This window comes from Oryctolagus cuniculus, chromosome 8 (assembly GCF_051225735.1).
Source record: "Oryctolagus cuniculus isolate XC-2025 breed Fujian yellow rabbit chromosome 8, ASM5122573v1, whole genome shotgun sequence".
NCBI lineage: Eukaryota > Metazoa > Chordata > Mammalia > Lagomorpha > Leporidae > Oryctolagus > Oryctolagus cuniculus.
Window position 1 is genome coordinate 105,384,180 of NC_142874.1, and position 8,955 is coordinate 105,393,134.

Consider the following 8,955-nt stretch of genomic DNA (forward strand, 5'->3'; position numbering starts at 1 on the left):
AATTGGGAAAAAGGAAGTCAAACTATCCCTTTTTGCAGATGATATGATTCTTTATTTAGAGGAGCCAAAGAATTCCACTAAGAGACTATTGGAACTCATAGAAGAGTTTAGTAAAGTAGCAGGATATGTACTCCATGGAGTACTACACAGTAGTGAAAAAAATGGTATCTGTCATTTGCAACAAAATGGAGGAATCTGGAAAACATCATGCTGAGTGAAATAATACAATCTCAAAGGAATAAATATTATATATTTTCCCTGATTTGTGACAACTAACTGAGCACCTAACAAAAAACCTGTAGAGGTGAAACTAAAACTATGAGAAGCAATGACTTGATCAGCCCTTGTCCTGACTGTTGAGGAACAGCTTACTATTTTATTCTATTTATTATTTCTTTTTCTACTTAATACTTTTGGTTGAACTCTTTACTTAACACAGAATTATTCTTAGGTGTTTAAATTCAATTTAAAATTGATCACTATTGAAAATATGAGTGGGAATAAAGAAAGGGAGGTGTACAGTTCAGGACACGTTCCCTCAGACTTAACCCCAAGGGTAAAACTAATAACTTGCCATGGGACTCCAAATCCCATTAAGTTGGCAGGTACCAATGCCACCTTACTAGTTAAAATGATCAGTTTAAGTTCATAACTGATTATAAAGATAGGACTGAGTGTCAAAGGGATCACATAAATAAGACCAGTGTCTGCTAATAATTATACATAGAATTAAAAAGGAGTGAATGATCCAACATGAGAAGCAGACTACACAGCAGACTCATAGAATGACAAATGCCCTAAACAGCACTCTGGCCTCAAATCAGCCCTTAAGGCATTCAGATCTGGCTAAAAAGCCCATGAGAGTTTCTCAGGCATAGAAAGCCAAGGCACTGTGGCAAAAAATGACCCAACTGAAAGATCCCTGTGAGTGAGATCTCGGTGGAAAGAAGGGGCCATCAAAGAAGGAGATACCTTTCTGTGAAGGGAGGAGAGAACTTACATTTTGATTATGGTCTTTTCTAAATAAAGTCAGAGTTTGTGAACTCAAGAGGCTTCCATAGCCTTGGCAGCTCATGACAACAGCCTCAGGTGATCACTGACTTCATAAATAAGTGTATCAATTGTTAAATCAACAACGAGAATCACTGTGCACTTGCTCCCCATGTAGGACCTTTGTCCTTAATGTGCTGTTTTATGAAAATTAATGGTAAAACTAGTATTCAAACAGTACTTTATGCTTTGTGTGTCTGTGTGGGTGTAAATTGTGGAAATCTGTACTTAGTATAGAGTTGATCTTCTGTATATAAAGATAATTAAAAATGAATCTTAATGAAGAATGGAATGGGAGAGGGAATAGGAGATGGGATGGTTTGGGGGTCTGCGGGTGGGCATGGGGTGAAGAACTGCTACAATACAAAATTTGTACTTATTAAATTTATATTTATTAAATAAAAGCTTTCTATATAAAAAGAAATACTATTGAATACTTGGTTCCCTCCTGAAAAGAAGTGTAGCACAATACATCGTTGTGTCTAGGGACAGCCCTGTAAATCAGTAGTATGGGGTTTTTATGACTGTTTTGTCACCACTCACACTGAGACTAGACATCCAAATGCTATACCCTCTCAATTTATTCACTTTTAGACCTAGTTCCAGGCCATTAGACATAGATTTTGGTTACTGTTTTCATGCCAAGAATTCCTGGATGTCCTGGAAATAGTTTGCTCAAAGTAATTATATCTGTAATAACAATGATTTCCACATAACAGTTGCCTTTTTATAGATGATAATTGCTATTGTTAGTTTATAATTTACTTGGATTCTTCAAGCAGTATCTTAGCTGACAAATCTCTTCATTATACTCCCACTCATGCCCATCATTAGCTTAGACCAATCTGTCATCTTGCATATCAATTACAGACTGTGTTCAATATGGAGATGTTGATAGCTAATCTTTAACACTTGATTTATGTATACTGTTTTTGACTTAAAAATGTGTTTTTATTATATCCAACTTACCTCCAAAAACTTTAGACCACTCTTGTAATAAAACAAGCAAGCAAACCAACAAACAGAAAGAATTACATTGGACCATGAAATAAAGCTGAATTTTTTAAAGTAGAAATCATTTAAAGATAGTGGAGAGAAAATGACTAAGAATATTGTATGTAAAAATATCTTTAGACTCTAATTCACATCTATGTTGTTTGGTAATTAAGAAACCGTATAAGAAACATTAAGATTACATAGCTTTTTATAATTGTAAGAAGCATTTTGTTATTATCATTGTGTATGGTCATCATCATCATTATTTTGCAGAGGGACAGAGAGCTCTTGTAATATTTCTTATTTCTAATAAAGTAAAAATTTATTGCCAAGCAGCTTTTTAAAAATTTTTTTAAGATTTATTTTATTTATTTGAAAGAGTTACAGAGAGAGGTAGAGACAGAGAGAAAGGTCTTCCATCTGCTGGTTCACTCCCCAGATGGCTGCAATGGCCGGAGCTGTGCCAATGTGAAGCCAGGAGCTTCTTCCAGGTCTGCCATGCGGGTGCAGGGGCCCAAGGACTTGGGCCATTTTCTGCTGCTTTCCCAGGCCGTAGCAGAGAGCTGGATTGGGAAAGAAGCAGACGGGACTAGAACTGGCGCCTATATGGGATGCTGGTGCTTCAGGCCAGGGCTTTAACCCACTGTGCCACAGCACCATCCCTGCTAAGCAGCTTTTTTTAAACTTTTATATAATAAATATAAATTTCCAAAGCACAGCTTTTGGATTACAGTGCCCCCCCCATAACTTCCCTCCCACCTGCAACCATCCCATCTCCTGCTCCCTCCCCCATCCCATTCACATCAAGATTCATTTTCAATTATCATTATAAACAGAAGATCAATTTAGTATATATTAAGTAAAGATTTCATCAGTTTGCACCCACAAAGAAACACAAAGTGTTAAGTACTGTTTGAGTACTAGTTATAGCATTAATTTACATTGTATAACACATTAAGAACAGAGATGCTACATGGGGAGTAAGTGCACAGTGACTCCTGTTGTTGACTTAACAATTGACACTCTTGTTTATGGCGTCAGTAATCAGCCTAGGCTCTTGCATGGGTTGCCAAGGCTATGGAAGTCTTTTGAGTTTGCCAACTCCCATATTATTTAGACAAGGTCATAGTCAAAGTGGAAGTTCTCTCCTCCCTTCAGAGAAAGGTACCTCCTTCTTTGATGACCCATTCTTTCCACTGGGATCTCACTCGTAGAGATCTTTCATTTAGGTCTTTTTTTTGCCAGAGTGTCTTGGCTTTCCATGCCTAAAATACTCTCATGGGCTCTTCAGCCAGATCCAAATGCCTTAAGGGCTGATTCTGAGGCCAGAGTGCTGTTTAGGACATCTGCCATTCTATGAGTCTGCCAGGCAGCTCTTTTAAAACCTAACACAACTTTTACCCTTCCAAATTGTAACTCCTTATGGTCAAAAACCTGTCACCAAGATCTTTCCCGAAGAAGAAATGGTCAATATCCTAGATCATGCTAACTATAGAGGAACTGAATAAACTACTAAGTCTTCCCCTGTATTATGGGCCACATGATGAGTAGCATAGACCTGAATAGATATCTTCTAAACTTCTAGAAGCAATTAGACCAAGTCCCAAGTGTTGCCTATTCAGTGACAGCATTATGAGCATTACAACATTTCTCCTTAAGAAAAAGGTCAACTAGAATGATCTTTGCTGATTGTGAAGTTTTCTAACTACATTCACATATAGAATCCTCATACTTGTCGAATAAGACATGTTGAAATTTACTTGTTGATAGAAAGAAGGAAACATTGGAAAGAAGTCTAGATATAGGCAATAGGAACAAATCCATATAAATCCTACAAATGACAGTGCATTAAGGATCTGTGGGTGAACCTGTGCCTGGCTGGAAGACTGTCTGCCTAGACCATGCTGGGGGTCAAGAGGGCATGGCACACCATGCCCGCTTCCTTACCCCCAGGAAAAACCCTGGTTGAGGACTCAGCACACCAAGACCCACAAACGACCTGAGTGCTGGCAGGTGGCAGGTGCTTCAGGCACATTTCCCCAACCCCCGCTTCCTATTGAGGGGCCTTGTAACTGTTAGCTAGGTAAACAGCTCCAAGATATGGCCCAGACCCATAAGACTGCTTGGAAGGCTACATGGGCTATGTGACCTTCAAGCTGATTGGAGAAGCATAATGGCACCAGTATCAGCTTTATCCTATAGAATCAGTGTTGCTACCCTGAGCTAGCTGCTTCCCTTTGCCTGCCCTATAAAAGCTTGTGCCTAACTGCTGAAGAGTTGCTGAAACTCTTTCCAGTGGTTCTTGTCTAAGAACACTGTTGGCCCACAATCCCTACAGTGTGGACCTCGCAGGATGAGTACACAAGGATCCAACAAAAAGTAGCCAGAATGCAGGTGAGGGAGTTCTGAGTTAGAAACTTGCACTACTCATCAAAGGCAACATCAATGAAGCTTGACATCAGACAGCAGCATTATCCCCACCCCATGCCAAGGGCTCAGTGGTGGAATTCCAGAGCCGCTGGTGAATTAACAAGACCAAGGTCAGTTTACAGACAAAAAAGACAAGGGTTCTGAAAAGCTTAACAATAAATATCTGCTAAAAATAACTTTATTGCCAATCAACGAAGGTAATCCAAACAAAATGTCAGCCTTGACTCACCCAGTTAATTGCCAAAATAATAAACAAAGCTCTTAACCATGCTGTTGATAATTTGAGGAATTTCAAATTTTTGGAAGGGTTAGTGTTGCTGTTGAATTTGTCCTGAACTAAATGTTTTTATATATCTAAGGCCAAAGTGAAGCAGAAATATGAAAAATGCCATTTTCCATCTGTGTGAGCCTCTAAATCTCTAAGGTAGAACGCACATTTTAGTTCCCTCTGTGTTGTTTTTCTTTCACGGAAAAAAACCTAAAGCCTCTTAACATCCAAATTCCAAGAAGCAAATTGACTGGTATTGTGCATTCTGAAAAGTCTCAAAGAACATACTTGAAAAGGTTCAAGTTACTACGTGGAATCTTGACTGGATTCCTGTGACCTACATAGTTTTCTATTTGGTGGGTGTGATAGTCCTATTAAGGTCATGCAGGAGAAGCAAGTGGGATAGCTACAGTGAGATTCCCTAGGTGACAGCAATAAAAAGAGAACAATTGCAAAAATCTAGATCATTAAAATTATCAAAAAAAGAGATAGATCAGGTCAAGGTTTAGCACTTAGCAGATGTGCTAAGGAAAATCAACCTGACCGTCTGTATGGCAGTACTTCCCTGTAGGACTTCCAGATCTCCTAGAAGGCATCTCACCTTTTTGTTCCCCATCATCTCTTTCTAGTGACAAAGAAACCTTGCTGCAGTATGACCACAAAGCTGTGGATTAGCTTAAGACTGGAGAACCACACAACATTAAAACTCTCAAGTGCTTTCACTTTATAAACACATGCACAAGATGGCATGGTGTTGCACAGTTTCAGTAGAAATAAAACTTTCCACCAATAACTTATTGCTGTAAAACTATTTACTGATGAATTCCATTCTAAATCTTGACTATATTCCAGTATATGTCTCCACAAGCAATGTAAAATATTAATACTAAACCTCAACATATCCTGAAAGCATAGTAATGCTCCAAATTATTGAAAATTCTATTGAATAACAGATTCAGGATTCACTACTTCCTGCTCCTTTCAACTACTGGGTTTACTTTTAATATCTACATCTTCCTTATTTCTGTGGGAGGAAATATTATAAATTTTAAGTACAATGATTGGTTCCATAGAAATCTGTAGATAACAACATCTCTAGATGCTCAATTCTCATATAAAATAGCAAAGTATTTGCATATAATCCATGTAGATTCTCCCTCTTCATATCTAATTTAAATCATGTCTAGATTATTTATAATATCTAATAAGATAAATACTACATAAATAGTTGTTATACTGTTTTTTAAGGGAATAACACAAGAGAAATCTGCACATGATCAATATAGATGCAACTATGGCACAACATAACATTTTCTTTTCAAATATATTCCATCCCACATTGATTTAATGTGCAGATATGCAACCAATGGAATGAAGGACTGAGTGCAAGTTAAGAAAAGTACAATATATTTCCATATAAGTGTATAAGAAAATAAGTAAAATATTCCATGTTGAAATATTAAGCACAAAAAGTAAAAATGTAATATGAATTTAAGAACCATTCACAAACCCAAACAAATTTTTTTTTTGGAAACCTCAGTATGCAGGCCTTGGTTTCTTTTCTTTTAAGGTTTATTTTTATTTATTTGAAAGACAGGGTTACAGAGAGAGAGGTAGAGACAGAGAGAAAGACAGAGAGAGGAGCAGCCAGGACTAGAACTGGTGCCCATATGGGATGCCGGTGCCACAGGCCAGGGCTTTAACCCACTCTGCCATAGTGCCAGCCCCACAAAAATAATTTTATTATGCTCCTTAATGACCTAATTTTGGACCCTCTTAGTACAGTTCCTAGTACAATTAATTCATTCAGAGTAAATATCTGAATGAATCAATCAAACTATTAGATATTATTCTTACATATAAAATATCTTGTGGATGTTAAGATTAAGATGGAAAGAAATCCATTTGCACTTTCATTAAATTAAAAAGTGGCTAAAATTTGTTATGTCATTCAGGTGTACCATTAAAATCTTCTAAGTATAGGATGCCCTTTCAAGAGCTTACCATCAATTACAATGACATTTACTTTGGAAATGCTAGCTCTCTGTTCTCTAAACCATGACCAAATTGTCTCCATCCTTTAAATAAAGATTCCAGGTCAGTGACAAAAAAAAAGTGCTAATCTTTCGGGAGAGAAAAAGCCTCAGTCATTTCAGGACATCTCCAGCTTAGAAGAAGACAACACTTTTCTGGGAGTATGTTTGACATTTTCCACATATTCCAAGAAGGTCTCACTGATCTAAAATTGTAGCAGATGGGAAAACAGCAGGTGTGAACTCAGCAACTATACAAGGGACAAGATTCCAAACTAGGCCAGCCAATTAAGGTCTTTCACATTTGAGGCTAGGGGATGGATTTAGTTTAGAAAAGATATAAAAGCATGCGTGTGTGTTGTGTAAAATGCATTAATAATTATAAGCGTGATAATGCCACATGAATCTAGATCCTAGGATGGGAACAATAAGCAAAGGAAAGCAAAGAATTTGACAACAAAAGGGGAAAAAAGAAATCAGTCTGCTTACTGTGCAAACTAACTCAATCATTACCATGCTTTAAGCCTTAGGACTATGGTTCCCTAAACGCAATTTTTAATTTATTTTTGAAAATCTTCCCCAAATAGTAACACTGTTAGTGATTTTAAAGTCATTAAAAATCACCAACATACTGCTGTTTTTTAATCCTGGGTTCTGATTTTAGCTCTAACACATTTTAGCTATGTGACTCTAGGGAATACCTTAGTCTTTCTGAAAATTAGATAAAGTGAAAATAATGAATTGATTGTACTTCTTTTAGATTCAATGAGATTTAATATAATTAAATTATTTATAATTCTATCCAACATTTCTTCATTTCTGTTTCTCATCTCCACTTGTAAAATAAATTTTCAGATCAAAATATAATAGGATTAAAATAGTATTTAAATAAATATGCAGTTCAAATAAATATATCTGTTTGGGCTTATAATGCAGCAATTCTTTACATTATTATGATGAATATTATAAAAAAGAAAAGAAAATGTCAAAAAAAGGAGAAAAACTTAGAGCATTTAAGGCTTAAGGTAAAAGAAACTGAAGGAAAAATAATAGGAATAACATTTTAAAATTTTTCTTATCCATGCAATGATATATTCCTGGAAATTATCTTGGAGAGAATTTGGTAATGCCTGAAAGCTCTTTTTTATTCAGTAAGAAGTACATACACATAGAGTTTTAATTTAATTTCAAAACAACATCTAGCTGAATACTCACAGCATCCTGGCATACATGGAAGGAAAAAGAAAATAATAGAAAAGCTAAATGTACTGCATATTTGAAACAGTCTGCACACCAACTGAATACAGTCTGCATGTCTCACTTTTGGCTACTACAGAGCACTGAGAAATGTTTTACAGATTTTTTTGAACAGACTCAATATTCTACTTTTTAAAAATATTCTACTTTTGAATACCAGTAATATAAACAGAGTAAAGAAATTATTATATGACTAATAAATTCTAATATAAATTCTATAACAGGGTAAGAAAATTCTAATTTTATCTGCTAAATAAACTCAGTTATTTCAGTATGCATCCAAGAGAGGAAAACAACTTTGATTTTTTTGTTCTTGGTTATCTGGTAAAGTGCAATTTGCCGGTTGATTCAAACGGCCCATGGCCAGGGTGAAAGTCAAATACTACAGTTAGTAAAGAACAGCAGGAAACTCCCCCCGCAAAACTGAAATGATCAATAACTAAACACACCTGCTGGGAGCAGTACCGAAAAGGAAGGTTACTCTATTAATGTGCCAAAAGTTTCCAGTGATGGATTTTAAGTGTTACCCTTAAAAGTAATCTGCAAAATTAGAATTTTATATAAATTAAATGCCTATATATTTCTATTTACTCTTTGAATAAAAACATTTATGTTCTTCATCCACTTATAAAGTAGATGTGACTCAAAAGAGGCTGGGAATCTAAAGAATAATCTTGAGAGACTACTGTACTGATCTCAGAATTACTGACTAAAACATTATTTTCCTAAAATATATTCCATAGAACACTAGTTCCCAGGTAGTTAAATAGATACAAGAGGATTTGACAGAATAAATTAAGCTTTCATATTGCAGGGTTTTTAGCATTTTAAGAGTATTGTTCATCTCCCAGAGTGTGAAGCACTAGGCAGTGTTTCCAAATCTCACCAGCCAGGGAAATTGCTTATCTGGGGAACCCTGCC